Source organism: Maniola jurtina, chromosome 4 (assembly GCF_905333055.1).
Source record: "Maniola jurtina chromosome 4, ilManJurt1.1, whole genome shotgun sequence".
Taxonomy (NCBI): domain Eukaryota; kingdom Metazoa; phylum Arthropoda; class Insecta; order Lepidoptera; family Nymphalidae; genus Maniola; species Maniola jurtina.
Genome location: NC_060032.1, coordinates 1,875,717 through 1,896,865, shown reverse-complemented (window position 1 = coordinate 1,896,865; position 21,149 = coordinate 1,875,717). Strand labels below are relative to the sequence as shown.

Genomic DNA, 21,149 nt, shown 5'->3' with positions numbered 1-21,149 from the left:
ACCCCTGGACCGATTTGGAATTTTTTTTTTTGTTTGAAAGGGTATACTGTGCAGGTGGTCCCATATAAATTTGGTGAAGATCTGATGAATATCTTCGGAGATGGAGAACAGAACTCCTCAATGGATAAGAGCAAATTGCTCGCGATCACTGTAATAGCTTAGTAAACAGTAGGGTTTTAACTGGGCATAGCATATTATAGTACAGTGGGGCCACTAAAAATTGTGAAATAAAAAATTTTCAAAAGAAAAATAAAACCGACTTCAAAAACCAAAAACACTAAAAAGTAGAAAATAATTTTTGTTTAGCTACACATGTAATGTACGTAGGTATGAAGTCGGGCGAGCTTCACTCTTGGATTTCTAATTTTGTTTTAATATGCTCGCTCGACTTCATACCTAGGTACATTACATGTGTAGCTAAACAAAAATTATTTTCTACTTTTTAGTGTTTTTGGTTTTTGAAGTCGGTTTTATTTTTCTTTTGAAATTTTTTTATTTTTCATGAATCTATCGATGGTAAGAATGCCGTACAAAAATATATGACCAAAATGTACTCACTCTACTTGCACTTTTGAATTCTCACCAGCACTCTGTTGGACAGCTTACAAGTGACGGCATAGTGCTGAATCTTATTATTTTATGCTCTTATATCGTCCTGTATACGTCACCTGGTGGTTCATATGACCCATCCATTTTTGAACATGGGCCTGTAGTCTATTTATCGTCTCTTCTTCTGTCTGTCTGTCTATGCCCTTTTTATCAGCCCGGGACAACGTGCGATGATTTTATTATCTCGACTACCTACTTGTGGTTTCTTGACTACTTGTGGTTTGACTACTTTGTGCTTGGTAGCTTTGAAGTAACCATCATTTAAGTGTGTACTTAAATATTATGAGGAAAAAAATAAGCTTAATCAAATCATAAGAAGATTACACCAATATTTTATTTGAATAACGCCTAAAGAAAAAACGAAATCGTCAGGTCACAAAGGAAGAAATCTTGACACATTTCTTCCAAAGGCGATCTTAAAGAAAATATTTGCGGTGTTACAGATATTTGAGAGAAAATCTTATAAGGGCGCGCCGATAAAAGATTTTTGTGAAATATAGTTACAGTCATCCTATTTACATAGAAATGTTTGCCGATGCGATAACGTTTGGAAAAACGGAGGACCAAAAAGTCGAAGAGTGAGTAAACCTTGCGTACTGTTTTAAATATAAACAGGGAAATCTTACTTACATACATAGCTGAGTACAAAGTCATTTATTTAAAGTATTAGACCTTGGCGTAGCAACTTTAGTCGTAGATTTTTAGGGTTCCGTACCTCAAAAGGAAAAACGGAACCCTTATAGGATCACTTTGTTGTCTGTCTGTCTGTCTGTCTGTCCATCCGTCCGTCCGTCGTGTCTGTCAAGAAAACCTATTCGTATAGGGTACTTCCCGTTGACCTTGTATTGGCGTCACTCAGAAAAACAGGTATTATTTAAATATTTTTATCGAATTATTGGAATGTCCTCTCCAAAACCAACACAAAGAAACACAAGTTTAATGTGTAAGGTTATCCGAGAGTTTTAATCTAAAAAAACTAATGCCAAAATAAATAATTTAATTAGAGCGTGATTGCTATCACAACATCTAATTATTCAGTTCACAATCCAAATACCGAAAATATGCGATATCGCTCCGAATCTCAGAAGGAGACTAAACTAAAACCTTCGAAACACCCGTATTTATGCAAGTTCAATCTTGTTGGCCTCCTAGCAACAGATTGTATGACATCGAATGAGCGAAATATCGATTTTATCAAACTACCTGCATTAGATAAATTAATAATTTTATATTATTTTTGACAACTCAAATCAATTTTTAAAAATAACCTTACAGTTGTATCAAGAAATTTGGCAGGCAGGTAGGTCTTATAGCACAAGTAAAGGGATAAATCCAAAAACCGTGAATTTGTGGTTACATCATTAAAAAAAAAATTAAAATGTGTTTCAATTTTCAAAGTAAGATAACTATACCAAGTGAGGTATCATATGAAAGGACTTTACCTGTATATTCTAAAACAGATCTTTATTTATTTTTATGCATAATAGTTTTTGGTTTATCGTGCAAAATGTCGGAAAAATACCTGAGTACGGAACCCTCAGTGCGCGAGTCTGACTCGCACTTGGCCGGTTTTTTTATTTTGTTTTAGTTCACTTAGTGCGTGCAAAATAAGTTGTCTAATCTGAACACCAGACTGCGATTGTACAAAACCCAATATTAGCCTATCGTTTTTTTTATAATCCAGTCTGTGAAAAGCCGGCTTTTGCAACTTCAAAGATTACTTGTTTTGCAAGCACTATACACCGCCTGCAATAATAAATATCAATAGAAATACTGCTTATTTCGTAGTTTTTTATAGTTCATGGGAAGAAGCAGTCTACCTGTGTGCCATAGTCCATAGTTATAACTTAAAGATAGGTCATGAAAACTTAGCAGACCGAAAGACGGACACACAGATAAATTCGGGATGATACTTTTTAAAACCGTTTACTGGCTCTAAGAATGTTTGTCCAAAATGGAGGATGAAAATGTTTGTATTCATAAATCGTGAGATATCTGTCTTCGACGTCGCCTCCGGAAGGTTTTATGATCCGTAACGTTCGGTTTCAAGCGTGTTTTGATTTACCTAGTGGAGAGGAAAACTGTGAAGTTCACATCGTGTTATCCTGTATTCGTTTGGTATATTATGTACTAGCCCACAATTTCTTTCGCGTGCATTTCTTTTTAAAATTCCCCGGGTACTTTTTATTTTGCGGGATAAAAAGTAACCTATATCGCTCTCTAGGTATTTAAGTATATCCATCCGAAAAAAATCACGTCGATTTATTTCTTCATTGCGGCGTGATTGAAGGACAAACCAACAGAAAAGTTACAATTTTGCTTATTTTATAATAAACTAGCTGACGCCCGCGACTTTGTCCGCGTGGATTTAGGTTTTTCGAAATCCCGTGGGAACTCTTTGATTTTTCGGGATAAAAACTAGCCTATGTTCTAATCCAGGATATTATCTATCTCCATTCCGAATTTCAGCCAAATCCGTCCAGTGGTTTTTGCGTGAAAGAGTAACAAACATACACACTCACACACACACACACACATACACACAAACTTTCGCCTTTATAATATTACTGTGAAGTGTGATAATTAGACTAGTGATGCGCAATAATAAGATTCAACAGATGAATACATTTTTAGTTATACCAACAACTGATTGAACATGACTGACTGACTGACTATCTATCAACGCACAGCTCAAACTACTGGACGGATCGGGCTCAAATTTGGCATGCAGATAGCTATTATGACGTAGACATACGCTAAGAAAGGATTTTTGAAAATTCAAACCCTAAGGGGATAAAAATTGGGATATTAAGGGATATTATATTAAGGGATCGTCCACGTGGACGATGTTGAGAAAATAAGCTAGCTAGTATCTAGTATTGAGTATTATAATGTTATAATCATAAACTCATACAAATTATTGTTGTTTCATTGTCTTTCATCTAATTACACAGGTGAGTTAGTGTTATTACTTATTAGCATAATCACATACAAATTAATAGCTTAATCTTCATATAATTTACGACCTATAGTAATTAGTACGTATATAATAATAATAGTTATTACTATGTTGATAGTGCTATCTTGCTGTCACTATAATAAGATAACTTCAAATTTAAAAACCCCTGACACAAAAACCTCTATAAGAAAACTAGAAAAGAGCTGATAACTTTCAAATGGCTGAACCGATTTTCTTCGATTATAGTTAAGAACACTCTCGATCAAGCCATCTTTCAAACAAAACAAACTAAATTAAAATCGGTTCATTCGTTTAGGAGCTACGATGCCACAGACAGATACACAGATACACACGTCAAACTTATAACACCCCTCTTTTTCGGTCGGGGGTTAAAAACTGAAAGTGATGGGTAGACCCATGATCCAAACTCAATGACAAATTAGAACCAAGCTACGTTGGTATGAAAAGCAAGATCTGTACTGATTTTGTTCGATTAATCGATTGAATACGACAAGAAATTCGCTTAAGAGGGGTCTCTCCGTCACTCGCTCCATACAAACGTAGTTCGTCTCTCATTGGAATACTAACCAACCATACTCAATGGAATTTTGTAGAAACGTTCCGGTAACTAATATCTATGCCTGTGGTTTTCCAGATTTCCGTTAAAATATTCGGTTTCAAAGTAACGCGGTCTTAAAAATTCACATACAAATCTTTAAGCTCCTGTAATTTTAAAACTACACATTTTCAGAAAAATCTAAAACACCACAGGCACAGATATTAGTTTCTAGAATATGTCTGCAAAATTTCATGGACTTTGGTTGCTTAATATTCAAATGAAATTGGGACTACGATTGTATGGAGTAAGTGACGGAGAGAGCCCTGTTAACAACTCTGAGAGCACAAATACAAAAAGTGTACCACTCCTAACGAGGAGAAAAGATTTTTCCGTCTCCGGGTGGAAATTAATGAAACTACGGACACGTGGACACTGCCAATTTGACCGGCTGACAGGAAGGGCTAACGAAATGGATCAAACAAGGACATGGCTGTTAATTTGGAGGACAGAGAGTGGAGCAATGCCCAGAAACCTGAGTACTTATTGTTGTTTTATTTTTTTCATGCTTATTATCTAGGTCACAATAACATAGTGAACTCTAAGTAGGTATATTAGAAAAAACTAAGGACAGAAATGGGACAGAATTAGATTTGGAAATTATTTAGAATAATATTAGTTATCAGCCACTAGGATAGATGGTATCTATATTTATACTAATAAATAAAATTGGAGTGTCTGTCTGTAATTTCGAAATAACTACCTCATATTAAGCTCATATGGTTATTTGAACGATGCCAACACTGAATCACACGTTTTTAAAATTTTTGTCTGTCTGTCTGTCTGTTTGAAAAGGCTAATCTTGGGAACGGCTGAACCGATTTTGACGGGATTTTCACATACAAGTAGAGGATTGACCAGGGTGTAACATAGGCTACTTTTTTAACCGACTTTCAAGAAGGGAGTTGTGTTTTTCTACCTATGTACACCGAAATCTCCGAGATTTCTGAACCGATTTGCGTCATTTCTTTTTTAATCGATAGAGGAACTTTGCCACATTGTTTCATAAAAAATTTGGATTCCAACTCCTCAATCCTGATGCTGCAGGGGATCTGATCACCAAAGTTGATGGGATTTAGAAACTGTCGTCGATTATAAATTGATATTGAAGGTATATTTACCAAGTAAAGACTTTGCCGCGCGGTACGGATAAACTACTTTTGTCCTGGGAACTCAAAAGTTCCCACGGGATTTCTAAAAACCTAAATCCACGCGGGCGAAGCTGCGGGCATCAGCTAGTTAGCAATAAAGCTGTCATGATAGAATGGAGCTTAATGGTAAGAAAAAAAAATGCTTATTTTATCCATCCATACCTACTTTAATATTAATACTATAAATGCGAAAGTGTGTCTGTCTGTCTGCTAGTTTTTCACGGCCCAGTTTAACCGATTTTGATGAAAGGTACATCCAGGAGAAGGCTACAGTAATCATTTCATGGTTTTTCGTTCATTTAATTTATCAAGTTTCTTAGAGAGATTTGATCCTTAAAATTGGTCCTAACGATCTATGCAATAAAAGTACAGGTTGTAATTTTTATAGATTTTATTCGGTTTGATTCCCGGGTGTGTGTGGAAAGTGAATTTTTGAAAATCTTTGAATGCAGTTTTCTTTCTATTCAAAAATAAAAGAATGTTTTCTTTGAGTAAAATTTTCTATCTACAGTATTAAGAGTACTTTCGCTTCAAGTGTCATTACAAAATTCCACCCTGTATAAATACAGTGCGACTAAAAACTTGTCAATCATGTTCGTTAAACGAAAAACCATAATTATTTATTTCATCGTACCTACCGTTCGAAAAAAGAAAATTGGCATTAAGGGGATAGTGGGAACAAAACTCTATTAATTGGTTTTTATGGGAATTTGAGCTCAGAAGAGAGTTCTGATTGGTCCGCGTTTTGTTTTTCCTCATAGATAGTGATTGTGTGTCACTCGTGGCCAAAATATCTTGTTCTCGGGCGGTGTAGGTATATTGAATTCTTCGCTATGCTCAGGATTCTACTTTAGAATCCTTCGTTTTGCTCTGAATTTAAAAAAAAACGCTCTCGAGGAACAAAATATCACTTTGACCCCTTGTAACACAAATAATTGCCATCGTTGCATGCCTGAATAGTTTCAGACCCATAGTCCTCAATATACTTAGTTAAATGCAAAAACATCACACTAATATTATAAAGGCGAAAGTTTGTATGTGTGTGTGTGTGTGTGTGTGTGTGTGTGTATGTTTGTTACTCCTTCACGCAAAAACTACTGGATGGATTTGGCTGAAATTCGGAATAGAGATAGATAATATCCTGGATTAGCACATAGGCTACTTTTTATCCTGGAAAATTAAAGAGTTCCCACGGGATATCGAAAAACCTAAATCTGCGCGGGCGAAGTCGCGGGCATCGGCTAGTTATTTGATAAAAATAAGAACTTATTGGCAGAATATTTCGGTTTCTCGATCCAAATCGGTGCGCTTTAAATAAAGCCCTTTAGTATTACATCTAAGCCGAATAAATGACTTTTAAATTTTAATTTACCTCTCCATTGGGGTTTCGTTTTTTGTGGCGGCGTTTTATTAATTCTATCAAACCAGGGTACCGAGTAAATACAATCTCTTTGGGGAGTTAATAATAAATTTATAGCTGGAAATTTTGTAAAGTAATAGTAGACCGTTTCTCCCGTGTTCAAATAATGTTCTGCTTATTATTACAGAATAATTACGAAAGATGGGCTGCCAGTTGCCATTGAATATTTATTCAAGATTTTTAGTGAACAGAAATTACTTTTTTTCTTTATTATAGTGACTTCAAATAAATTTTTCAGAGCTGAAATAACTAAAAAATATATTAGAATTAAAATAAAGTGACGAAAACCAAAGTCTCGAACAGTGCGCGTTGCCAGTGATAGCACATAGAAAGAATAGAATAGAATAGAATAGATTTTTATTCAAATAAACCTTTACAAGTGCTTTTGAATCGTCAAATAATTTACCACTGGTTCGGAATGCCGTTCCTACCGAGAAGAACCAGCAAGAAACTCGGCGGTTGCTCTTTTCAATTGTTCAATGTATAGATCCGAGATATGGTCGCTAACTATAGACCTTAATTTAAGAAAGCTCAGAGTCACTCAGTGGGCAATGGGGAGAGGTATGCTTGGAGTTTCTCTACGTAACCAGATTAGAAATGAGGAGATCCAAAGGAGAACTAGAGAGGAGAACTAAAGAGTTTTCTTGATAGACACGGTGGACGGACGGACAAACGGACAGACAGACAGACAACAAAGTGATCCTATAAGGGTTCCGTTTTTCTTTTTGAGGTAAAAATAATATTACTTGATGCTTAATTTGAACAAAAAAGCAAAAATGTATCGACAGACCCTTATCGTCCATCATGGCTGAAAGCAAATGTCAACAGATTCCAATCAATTTGTTGGTGATTGGCTACAAACCATATTCGATGTCGATTAATCAAATTTAATTATTGGGTCCACAATTTTTCAATTCATCCTGTCAAATCAATCTTCTACGAGATTTCATTGGACAATTAATAATTGTTTTAATTACTGCCCCGTTTACTGTATGAAAAAGTGACTTCTTTTTAATAGCTTTTCATTCATTTCAAACCATTCCGAGCCAGTGCATTAACGATTTTAAAGTACTTGTCAAAGTTTAATTGAATAAAAATATTTTAATTTTTTAAATTTAACTCGTGAGCTACTGAACCATGTGGACATGTGGCATCCTAGAATGTCGCACCTTTAGCGTAAATGTTTTTTTTTAATTCGGATACAAGTAAGTCCTTGACTGCAATCTCACCTGGTGGTAAGTGGTGATGCAGTCTAAGATGGAAGCCGGCTAACCTGGAAGGGTTATGGCAGTTTTTATTAAACCCATAGGTACCCCTCTGGTTTCTACACGGCATCGTACCGAAACGCTAAATCGGCTTTGCCAATAGGGTGGTAACTAACCACGGCCGAAGCCTCCCACCAAACCAGACCAGAAATTTAAAAATAATTCCAAACCCTTGCCGGGAATCGAACTCGGGACCTCCCACTGTCAAGGCCTTACTACTGCACCATGGAGGTCGACAAAACTTTAAAGTTGAAAGCTCAGTGTAAATTGTGGTAACAAATTGAAAGAGAATTCGAATCTACTCTTCAAATTACACAATTGGGGAACTAAAGGCAACTTTGTAATAGGAAGTATGTAATTAAGGCGAATAGGCCTTTGTCAACCCTTCACTCGGCGATCCACGGGACAATGGGATGTGAGAGCTATAGCAAGATTGTATGGAACTTGATCTACTACCTACTCTCCATTGACACTTGATATGTGGAAGATTGAAGCCTATAGACTAGACAAGTAAACTATATAGGGGAATATGTTATTTCAGATTTGCTTGAAATAGGTATGACATAGTGATTTTTAACCCCCGACCCAAAAAGAGGGGCGTTATAAGTTTGATCTGTGTATCTGTGTGTCAGTGGCATCGTAGCTCCTAAACGAATGGACCGATTTTAATTTAGTTTTTTTTTGTTTAAAAGGTGGCTTGATCGAGAGTGTTCTTAGCTATAATCAAAGAAAATTGGTTCAGCCGTTTGAAAGTTATCAGTTCTTTTCTAGTTTTCTTATAGAGGTTTTAGTGTCGGGGGTTGTTTTTAATTTTAAGTTATGTCCACATCGGTTTAGCTTGGTTGGATAAACGCATGGACTTTTAAAATTCCCGATGGAACTTTTCAACTTTCTGCGATAAAAAGTAGCGTGAAGCCTGTATCCTTCCACGAGATTACAACCTATCTTTGTACTAATTTTCGTCAAAAGGCTTAAACAGGCCGTGGTCTGTTAGCAGATAAACAGATAGAGCTAAAGTAAAGTTAGCTGGCATACGAGGGAAAGATACGCTGGCATACTTTTTGTCCCGGAAAATCGAAAATTCCTATTGAATGGAATCGTGAGCATCATTATATTATTTTGTGCTACAGATGTAGCATGCATCTCGGTCATAGATATAAGCTACTTTTTATCGCGAAAAATCGGAAGGTTCCCACGATTTAAAGAAAAACCAAAACTTACTCGAATGAAGTCGCGGGCATTTCAAGTGCTCGTAACTGAAATCATTTTAATTTAACCAAACTAAAAGATTCTCATCTTCATGCTGAAGATTTGAGCAAAACCTGGGAGTCAAAACTAGAAGTACATTAAATAAGGGAACTAGCCTAGTAATAAGAAGTCGGTAATTAAGTCGGGTAGGCCTCTGTTAACCCTTCGCTGATCGCAGGGACAATGGGTTATCTGAACTAAAGCAGTTTTGGGCGGAACCCGATCTCCTAGCGACAAATCTCGACTGACAGTCGCTATTTGCGAAGATTTATTCAATCACGCCCAAGTGAAGGCGAAAACAACTTTAATTGCGAATGGAGGTTTCCTTTTTTTAGGGTTCCGTAGCTAAAACGGACTACCTATCTCTATACTATCAAATCTACGATCTACATATTTTAACATTCGCAAATAGATCAAAACCTATAGGGAACCAACTTTACGTTGACTTAGAATCATGAAATTCGAAATTATAATCTAACAAAAATAAAACCGACTTCAAAAACCACAAACACTAAAAAGTAAAAAATAAGTTTTGTTTAGCTACACGTGTAATGTACCTAGGTGGGAAGTCGGGCTCTCTCCGTCACTTACTCCATACAATCGTAGTTCCAATTTCATTCGAATATTAAGCAACCAAAGTCCATGAAATTTTGCAGACATATTCTAGAAACTAATACCTGTGCCTGTGGTGTTTTAGATTTTTCTAAAAATATGTAGTTTTAAAATTACAGGGGCTCAGAGATTTATATGTGAATTTTTAAGACCGAATAACTTTGAAACCGAATATCTGCAGATGGAATTAATATGGAAAATATGGAAAATATATTAGTTTCTAGAATATGTCTGCAAAATTTCATGGACTTTGGTTGCTTAATATTCAAATGAAATTGGAACTACGTTTGTATGGAGCGAGTGACAGAGAGACCCCTCTTAAAAGAACATTGAAAAGAGAGGCTATTCTCAACCCTTCTATACTCTATCAAGACAAAGGTCCACCGAAACTAAAGTGATTCTAGAATGAAATAGATTAACTGTCGACAAATCAGAGTGAATTGAATCTATTAAAGTCGGGGGTAAATGGTGATTTATTAAATTTTGCTTTCCTGAAAAGGGTGTCAAAGCTAGTAAAGTAGAATAAGTTTTACAGAACCCGATCAGGATCTGACAAATTAGTGCCAAAACAAACGATTTTTTTCTTTTATTAACCCCCGAACCAGAAAGAGGGGTGTTATAAGTTTGACGTGTGTATCTGTGTATCTGTGTGTCTGTGTATCTGTGTATCTGTGTATCTGTCTGTGGCATCGTAGCGCCTAAACGAATGAACCGATTTTAATTTACTTTTTTTTGTTTAAAAGGTGGCTTGATCGAGAGTGTTCTTAGCTATAATCCAAAAAAATTGGTTCAGCCGTTTAAAAGTTATCAGCTCTTTTCTAGTTTTCTTGTAGTAAAGAAGGTTAGATAACCCTTTAGGTTCATAATATTCAAGTGTCAATTGACAAATGTCAAGCTGTCAAGATCGACGTTGCCTAGATATACATACATAATTATGTATTTGAAAATGATGATTTGGAAAACTCAGATACTTTGGATCGTAGGCGCGGAATAGACCAAGAAAATCGGTCCAGCCGTTTGAAAGTTATCAGTTCTTTTCTAGTTACTGTAACCTTCACTTGTCGGGGGTGTTGAAAATTTTTAATTTACACTTGTTTACTTTCAAAACAGTAACAGTGTATCACAGAATAATATGCAATTTTTATTTATTTTTAATTTGCATATCAGCCATTTTAAAATTCCCATCTCGGCTTTTTATTTTTATACCGGTAATATAAATAACAATTTGTGCCACTCTCTTCCTATTGTGGTTCATGAGATACACCCGGCTGACAAACAGACAGACAGACGGGTTCACAGCTTGGTAATAGGGCCCCGTTGTCACCCTTCAGATATGGAACCTTGAAAAAGCAAATTGAATTTACTACTTTCAACCCCTAAACTTTAGCAGATCAAAATGATGATCCACTGATTTGACAACCCTTTCAGCGAAGCGAAATTGAATAAATCACCCCAAATCACCTCATAGCTTGATAGATTCGAGTGTCAGACAGGATTTGTGGGATAATAACGGTGTTCTGCCCAAAACTACTTCAGTTGCGATGACCTATTGTCCCCGTTATAACGAAGGTTTATCATCGGCCGGGCTAATTACTGAGTTCCTACTATTTCAGTAAATATATTACCAACGGACAGATCTTTGACTAATCTAAGCAATGGCGATAGTCTAGTGACTAAGACGTCGGGGGTAAAGGTTCGATCCCGGGTACGCCCTTATAACTTTTCAGAGTTGACTTTAAGCTTTAACAGGTAAAACATCGTACGGAAACCTGCATGCCTGGGAGTTCTTCAAAACGATCTCAAAGGTGTGTAAAGGCTGCCATTCTACACTGAGCCAGCGTGGTGGATTATGACCTACACCTTCCTCATTCTGAGAGAAGGGGGGGGGGGCAATGATGATGATGCTGCATTGCTGAAGTAAGCCCATTTATACAAAGACGTGTGAGTCATCTAGTTGAGTGGGTACATTACCAGTGTTTACAAAAGACTGGCGAAATAAAAGCTCAATTAAAAGATTTCTTGTTAAATTTGTTTTTTTACAAAAAGCAAAGTTTAAAAGAATTTAATTTTATGAGAGAAGCTTTCAGGAAAATTCCGGGGAAATTCGGGAAAATAAAAGGCGACGGCTTCCTTATAATACTAGGGGGATCAATTGTACATCAGGCGCGCTTAGTGGAAATATCCCGGTTCCTAGAGGTAAGGTTCGCAAGGTGTCTGTTTGTTGTAGAAAATGATAAAGGAACTGTGAAAAAGAAACTGTTGATCCCACCAAAATAAGTTAAAATAATATAATAACTCCCCTTTCCCCTCCAATTAAGCGTAAGGCTTGTGCCAGAAGTGGGTACGACAATTTATAGTACAACGGGTGGGGTTTGAACCGCTGACCTTTCGGGATTCAGTCCGCTCCTCAACCGTTGAGCTATCGAGGCTCTAATGTTTTGTGAGATATGTAGTAGAGCCAAGTCCCTAGCTGAACTTCGATTTGTGCTCCCCATGGGGGCTGTCTCAAGTCCAAACTATATAGCTCTTAAGTGCTCTTGACTGTTCTACATTTATAACAGTAGGTAACAAATAACTCTACTTATAAATCCTGACTCTACAAACCCTACATGTTGGTAAAAAAGTGTGGCTTGGTCGTTTAATGTTCGTAAAAAATAAATACACAGGTTTTAAATTATTTTCCTTTAAACTTTAAAGCTCTGAAAGTTTTTAAAATGGTTGTTACACACAATATGCAGACGTACAGCTGATGGAAACAATGAAAGATAGAAAGACTGTACAAAATATAAGGGTTCCTTATTTTATTACGCAGCCCTAAAGCCTATAAAATTTCTTTCGCACAGTTTCGACGTCATGATTCAACCTCCCTTGACGGCGATCAATTTTAATATCTAGTTCTTTTAGACATGATCTAGGGCGTTAATAATTTGATTTAAGATCTTTTCTATATCTATTTGTTAGGATATTAGTTTTAGATGAATGCCTCAGGCACTTTGTGAGGACGTGTTGGGTTTTTTCCTCTTTGAAATCGGATATTGCTTATATTGATATTCTGTTTGACTGGCAGCCAATATGTGTTAGAGTAATGCCGTAAAGGGCTCTTTTGATAGTTATATAGGTTACTAGCTGATGCCCGCGACTCCGTTCACTTGTATGTAGGTTTTTAAAAATTCCGTGGGAATCCTTTGGTTTTCTGGAATTAAAAGTAGCCTATGTGCTAATCCAGGGTTTTTTTTGCTAAATTAATCGATGCTTTTAGATAAACTAAAGCCGTGTTGGTGTCAGATTTTTATTTTATTTATTTTATTTATTGTATTTACAATATTCTAAAACTATTTACATTGAATTCTTAGCGCCCTGAAGTCTTGGCGACTTGTCTGGGCGCTGCACATTCCTCTAAAAATTAACTGTATGATATACGGGTGAGACTACTCAGTACACTCAATACAATATTATGTCGGTATAAGATAATATATTATGCAAGGAAGGGTACCTACTCGGTTGCACAGCGCACGAACATTAGGTAGGTATTTAAATATTAGTAGATATGCAAATAACCCATATCTACTGCAATTATTGAATCTTTAACATGTCGAATTTTATTACACCCTTATACTGTACCTATCCACTAGCAATAAAATTTACAGAATTAATCATAATCATTTCTGCAAGAGTTAGTATGCATTTGCAGAGGCTGACTTGCTGCAATTGCTTAAACGGTACAAGACGTGCAAGTTACTTGCCAAAGCTAAATTCTGCAAGTTTTATTGATAGTGAACACTTGGCTGAATAGTGTAGTGCTATTGAAGCATTGAACTCCCACTTATAGAGAAGTAATATTGGACTCTCTGACTCATACTTAGATGTTGATCTGGTGAAGCGAATCTAATTTGATTTACCTATATTCGTAAATATGTTACTCATAGTTGGATGCACGAGGTAATTTTGAGAGATAAGTATTATTTTTGTATTACTTACTTGCTTGTTTTATGAAATTGGTTTAAAACGAAATTCAATGAATTTCATCGTTGGCGTTGAATTTTGTCGTTCTATTGGTTTATACGAATCTAAGGCCTATCGATCACAGTGACCAAAGGGTGCCAAAGGAACCCTAAATTTTTTTGTGATGAATTCTATAGCTTTTCGCTGTAAGAAGACGAATTGGTTCATCATTTAGAAGAACATAAACATAGTTTTTCTTTTTTTAATTTGTACTTGTAATAAAACTGTAGCTGGTCGAATTACTTATTTTCAAAATATGAAATATAATTTGAAAATAAGTACATAATACGATCAGGTTTTCTGAAAATTTTAATCGCAGAATGCTCTGAAATCGATATAGAGACCAAAACAATGATATTTTTTGAGTGTCTGTCTTTCACACATAATGCTGAAACTACTGAGCGCATGAAGAGTTCCCACGGGGTTTCAATAACTACAATCCAAAGTCGTAAACACTGTTATTAAAATTAATTAATGTAACTAATAGTTAAACTAATAAGTCTGAAGCAGAAATAGGTACGCATTTAATGGTTAGGTACATAAATCATAACGACATCCTACCGGCTGAACCCTCTGCATCGTACACGTCAGTTGAAAGTACTCTTAAAAGTACTACTTGTGTCAGATACCTCTTATATTATGATCACCATCATAATTTTAATAATAATCACGTATTTATCTTCTTCAATCATCGCTAGCAATACAACCTATTTAGTACATCTCTTTTAATATCAATTTTAAATCGTCCACAGCTGAAAAATGTAGGTATATCGTTTGCGTCACGTTAAAAGCACTAATTATCTCAAATGCTAGTTAAAAATTTACTCTCAAAATCCCAATAATAGTCACCTATTTATGTTCTTTAACCGACTTCAAAAAAGGAGTAGGTTCTTAATTCATCGGATTCATTTTTTTAAATCATCAATATCAATAGGTACAACTTATTTGGTACATTCCTTTTATATCAATAATTTTACATTGTGCAAGCGAAAACATCTGTATCATTCGCAGGAACTCTTAAAAGTACTAATTATCTCAGATAGGTACTTCTTAAAAATTAACTCCATATTAGTTACCTATTTACGACACGTTCCTGAATCATCAATATTGGTACACAACCTGCTTTGTACATCCCTTTTTTATAACAATTTAAATCATCCACAGCTGATAGATCTATATCGCTCGCTTCAGTTAAAGTACTCTTAAAAGGACTCATTATCTCAGATGCTTTTAAAAAAATCCTCTCAAAATCTTAATATTATTCACCTAGTTACGTTTCTCATTTATTATCGATATCCATGCAAACTATTTGGAACATCCTTTTTATATCATTTTCATGTATTTATTATGCGACACCGAAAACGAGAGGATGTGCCTAACCAATTTAACCGAGATTGGCTTCTAAATTTATATGACAGTACCATACATAACCATAAAATTTACTCACATAGTGCAATTGCGTCCCTGCGTAGACTTTTGATCAAAAATACACAACACACACCACACTTATACACAAATATACCGTATATTATACAAACACAATGTTATACACAACACAGTTTCGTTTCTAAGGATACTGTCTCCCACACGCGATATTTTGTATTCGATATACGAATACGGTATCCGTGTAAAGACGCCTATGTATTCGTAGTGTCTTTCACCGGAGTTCGGAATACACTGAACAGTGTGGACCCGGCCGTGTATAACTCTGTCTCTATCACACTTTGGTAACTTAAGGGTTGTAATGTAGCCTGTCCTGCTCGCACAACCTGAAAGTCCGTAGAGTACTCGTAATACGTATAGGTCAATATGAAACCTCCTCGGGTACTGGAGGCTGCAGTTAGAGTGACAATAATTGGATTTACGTTTCCGGGACTCTACGTCACGATTTCACTTTTTATCTTGAAGTCTCTTTCTCTCTAGTCTTAGTAGTTCTCCTAAGTTAAAATTTCAAAAAAAATATTAGAATTTTAATTCGAAAACATAGTTACGTTTGTGATTGGTTAGTGACTCAAGACTTTCCACTTAAGAGGACTCAGCACGGTACTTCACACTAATATTATAAAGGCGAAAGTTTGTGTGTTTGTGTGTAGGTTGTTACTCCTTCACGCAAAAACTACTAAACGGATTTGGCTGAAATTTGGAATGGAGATAAATAATGTCTTGGATTAGCACATAGGCTACTTTTTATCCCGGAAAATAGCTGTCCTCAAAAATACTTTTCCTAAATGACTGTTCAAACCTTTTCGCGCGCTTGAATTCGGTGCCTCTCACCTTTCTCATACATTGCTAGGTGAGAAGCAAAACAGGTAAACCCACGTGCGCCGTCAACTTCAGTCGAGCGTACTGCGTGTCCTTAAATAATAATAAATGTAATCCATTCCATACTAATATTATAAATGCGAAAGTGTGTCTGTCTGTCTGTCTGTCTGTCTGTCTGTCTGTCTGTCTGCTACGTTTTCACGGCCCAACCGCTGAACCGAATTTAATGAAATTTGGTACAGAAATGGGATACATCCCGGGGAAGGACATAGGCTACTTTTTATCCTGGAAAATCAAAGAGTTCTTATGGGATTTCAAAAAACCGAAATCCACGCAGGCGAAGCCGCGGGCATCCTCTAGTAATAAATAAATTCTTTATTTAAAGCAACTAGGGCTCAATTTGTTAGTTAGTTAAACGACGTTACAGCGCTTACCATTAGGGTAGGGAGGCTGTCAAATAAAGCATACTTTGTATCATCTGTCAAAGCTCGCAACAAGAACTGAAGGCACCCTACTCAGCCGCTTCGCGTCGTCTGACGCATGCGTACACGAGCGAGCGTCACAGAGCCGTACACACCCCGGCCACAGAGCAGACAATACAAAAGTCCCACTTTGCTATAGCTATGCTTATTGCTTAGTTTACATTACTTGAACACCGGATGGACTTGAGACTAGCTTTCATTGTTAGGCGTTAACTGTACATAACTACATATACACAACACTGTCAAAAATACTATCATAATAAGTGTAAATTAAAAATGTATAACACCCCCAACTAGTGAAGGTTACAGTAACTAGAAAAGAGAGAACACTCTCGATCAAGCCACTTTTCAAACAAAAAGACTAAATTAAAATCAGTTCATTAGTTTAGGAGCTACGAATTATTTACATTTTAATTTTAAGAGCTTTAAATTATATTTTATTAAACAGTAATGATGGTGTTGTGAAATCAGACCTATTTATGACTATGTATATGTATACCTACCTAAGTATGACTGTAATGTGTAAGGTATTTTGAGCATATTCAATGTACATTTAAACTATTTAGTGTAGTTTACATTGCTTATGTAAAATATTTGCACGCCATTACATGGCAAGTGTAGTGATACTAAAATAAGTTGTAAAATCTATGCTAACCTACATTTGAGCAAATAAATGATGATTTGATTTGATTTGATTTGATTTGATTTGATGCCACATACAGATACACACGTCAAACTTAAACAGTTAGCGTACGTCCCGATTGCTATCTCGACCTGTCGCGTACTTGTTTTTTTTTTAGATACAAGTTAGCCGTTAACTGCAATCTCACTGGTCGTAAGTGATGATGCAGTCTAAGATGGAAGCGGGCTAACCTGGAAGGGGTATAGCAGGTTTTATTTTATTAAACTCATACTCCTTTGGTGTATATATGGCATCGTACCGGAACGGTAAATCGCTTGGCGGCACGGCTTTGCCAGTAGAGTGGTAACCAGCCACGGCCGAAGCCTCCTACCAGACCAGAAAAGAAAGCTTAAGTTCCGTCTTAAGTCTGCTTATTGCGAATATTTTTTAGAAAATCTGTATCTTCGCTGTACTATATCAATGGCGATATCTAAAGATAAATCAAACGGTACCGCGTTTGGGTCGCTAATGGATTTGCAACTAATTAAAACCGTCTCCCATGTAACATTTTAGGAACACGCCCAAAAATAAAATGTTTAATTTTACCTTTAAAATACAGAGTCAGGAAAATGGGTTATTAAGTAATTCGGAATTTTTCCCCCAGCCATTGAACGTTTCACAACTTGTGGCGATAAACTAATGGTTAGGACTTCAGCCCCCTATTCAGGGATCTAGGGTTTCATTCCGTGCACCTTTAACAGGACTCTCTCTGTCACTCTCTCCATACAATCGTAGCCCCAATTTCATTTGAATATTAAGCAACCAAAGTCCATGAAATTTTGCAGACACATTCTAGAAACTAATATCTGTGCCTGTGGTGTTTAAGATTTTCTAAAAATATGTTGTTTTAAAACTACAGGGGCTCACAGATTAGTATGTGAATTTTTAAGGCCGCGTAACTTTGAAACCGAATGTTTTAACGGAAATCTGGAAAACCACAGGCATAGACGATATAAAACTTATAGCACAAGTACAGGAATAAATCTGTAAACCGCGACTTTGTGGTCACATCATTTATTGATATATATTTTGCTTACATAGTCATTATTCCAATATCACTAATCCTTGCTAATTGTACACCATAACGTGCATCATCGCCGTAAACTAGGTACATAAATTATGACAACGCTTAGAACTTTAACCTGAATTCCCGTGGAATATGTAAGCGTTCTGAGCTCCTAACGCCGCTGCAAAGTTCTTGGCGAATTACTAAAGACGTGGGGATTAACTACGTACAACGCGTTATTATTATGAATATAATTTATGGAAAATTCTAGGAAAAGAACAAAGTAAAGATTATCATAAATCGAAAAGTTAAGCAGATTTGGCGGAGCAATTCTACGAAGCTACATGCGTAGCTTGTAACTGTAGCTCGTACGTAGACACTCCGTAGAAGAAAGAATAAACAGGGCTAAAAATCCCTGTTTATTAACAGTTCATTTAACTCAACTCTTAAGTTGATCGCACATTCAACAGTAAGATGGAAAAAAGCTTTTAAAAATATTTTTAAAACTAAAAAAATAACGCAAGCCACCAGTTAGCATCAAAAATTATATCAAAAACATTAAAATATTCAAGTAAATTGTTTTCCAGTACATAATAGAAAAAGAGCCTGTGAGGGTCAGACCTTAGTTATTTTATAAAAGCTGAAAGTTTCTCTGCGCATTGTTCCCAACACAGGGAGGAACAATCAGCGACGAAGAATTTTGGATCATGGAGGCTTTGGCAGATAACAGGTGATACATACATCACTCGATAATCCAAACTTCATAGTCACTGATAGTCACAGTCACATAGTCAGTTTGTGTGTATGTGTGTGTGTGTGTGTGTATGTTTGTTACTCCTTCACGCAAAAACTACTGGACGCATTTGGCTGAAATTTGAAATGGACATAAAATCTTCCTGGATTAGCACATAAGCTGCTTTTTATCCCGGAAAAACACAGATTTTCCACGGGATTTCTAAAAATCTTAATCCACGCGGACGATAATATAAAATAAATACAATATTCCTAGGCAGTACAGTAATTCAAAAAATCGTTACTTAATAATAATATCTTATTCAGCAACGTGGTCTGAATAGATGATAAAAATGACGACTTCATCTCGCGATCGTAAAGGAACCTTGATATTTCCGCCCGCCGTGTATATTATAAACATCGGCTTCCATACTAATTTCCGGATCGAAGCCGCATTCAGTCGTCTTCTCCAATGCGGTCGTGTTACGTAACTAATTTTAGTACCTAGACAACTCTTTTTTTTAAGGTTCCGTATCTCAAAAGGAAAAACGGAACTTTTATAGGATCACTTTATTGTTTGTCTGTCTGTTTGTCTGTCTATCCGTCTGTCCGTCTGTCTGTCTACCGTGCCTGTCAAGAAAACCTATAGGGTACTTCCCTTTTCAAATTCAAATACAAGTTAGCCCTTTACAGCAATCTCACCTGGTGGTGAGTGATGATGCAGTCTAAGATGGAAGCGGGCTAACCTGGAAGGGGTATGGTAGTTTCCACACTTCTTTAGTTTATACACAGCATCGTACCGTAACGTTAAATCGCTTGTCGGCACGGCTTTGTCGGTAGGGTGGTAACTAGCCACGGCCGAAACCTCCCACCAGACCAGGTCATTCCAAATCCCTGCAGTGAATCGAATCCGAGACCTCCCTCTGTTAAGACCACAACGGTTACCACTCCGCCAGGGAGGCCGTAAAATAAAGGTGTCATCACCCTATTCCGTATTTTTCCACAATTATCTAACTCCAGTATCGTGTGTTTAGCTCGTAACTTACACTCAGGAGCCAGAACAGTGTAACTATTTTCAATTTAACAACGACCAGTATAATGACGAGACGAGGAAGAGAAACCGCAAATATACTCAACTACATTAATCGCCTGTGTACATAGCCTAGTACTACTTGCAGTAAGCTAACAAAGTTAGCATCCCTCTAACAATGGACCGAGTTTACAATGAAACGTTCACAGAAGCCTAGAAGAGTGACCTGACTTAAATGTTCTGGAATTGTAGTCAAAACTTTTGTGTAAAAAAATTACAGAAGTATGTTTATCTATTACAGAAGCTTTAGTATAACTTTTTAAGTTAATTAATGTGATATTTTGGCGTAAATCCGTATTTTTAGTAAGAAAATCGTGATTTATTTTCACAACTCCATACACATTTTGGCCTACGCACTAGATTATTCCAAACAATAATTTCTGTGGGCTGGAAGTTACAACTTTTTTTGCGTATTATTTGGCCGTAAAAATCGGTCAAGTGCAAATTGAATTCGCACATGAAGGGTTCCGTACCATCGGACAAGAAATAACAATTTTAATTTTTTTTTTTAATTTTGGTGGCGATCATTTTAAAATCTTTGTTATATGGTGTTATAGTGGCAATAAAATACATATTTTGTGAAAAGTTCAACTCTCTACCTATTATGGTTCACAAGATACAGCCAGACAGGCGGACGAACGGATGAATGGGCGGACGGACGGACAGCGGAGTAAGTAGTAAAAGTCCCGTTGGCACCGTTCGGGACGGAAATCTAAAATTTGATTGATTGAAAGATTTTTTTGGTAAAAAAGAAAATATAATTCTTGTAATTTCCTACGCTTTGTCTGTCTATACATTTGTATTTTACAAACACTTTTCGTTCGCAAGATTGTCAGTGATAGAAAATTTACTATTTCCAATAAGTATTTCGATACGTACTTTATTTTTTCGTATACAAAAGTACTAAGCAGCATTTATCTGTGTAGAAACACTCTATATCATTGAGCATACGTGCGGAAATCTCACTCGAATCGCACTATAGAATGTAACTTAAATCGCAGGTTCGACAAAAG

At 36.3% G+C, this 21,149-nt stretch overlaps 1 protein-coding gene and 1 long non-coding RNA gene across 2 annotated transcripts in view; one reads left to right on the top strand and one right to left on the bottom strand.

The window, feature by feature from the left end:
* LOC123864104 (neuroligin-4, Y-linked-like) overlaps positions 1-15,644 on the bottom strand; it is a 114,489-nt gene extending 98,845 nt beyond the window's left edge. Inside the window, exon 1 of the mRNA XM_045904311.1 lies at positions 15,330-15,644. The gene's annotated coding sequence lies outside the window, so the exon portion shown is untranslated. The remainder of the gene's footprint in view (positions 1-15,329) is intronic.
* Positions 1,262-19,048, top strand: LOC123864105. Its single transcript, XR_006795705.1, has 3 exons — positions 1,262-1,272; positions 8,628-8,637; positions 18,902-19,048. It is a non-coding gene; the product is annotated as an uncharacterized LOC123864105 (long non-coding RNA).
* The last annotated feature ends 2,101 nt before the right edge of the window (positions 19,049-21,149 follow it).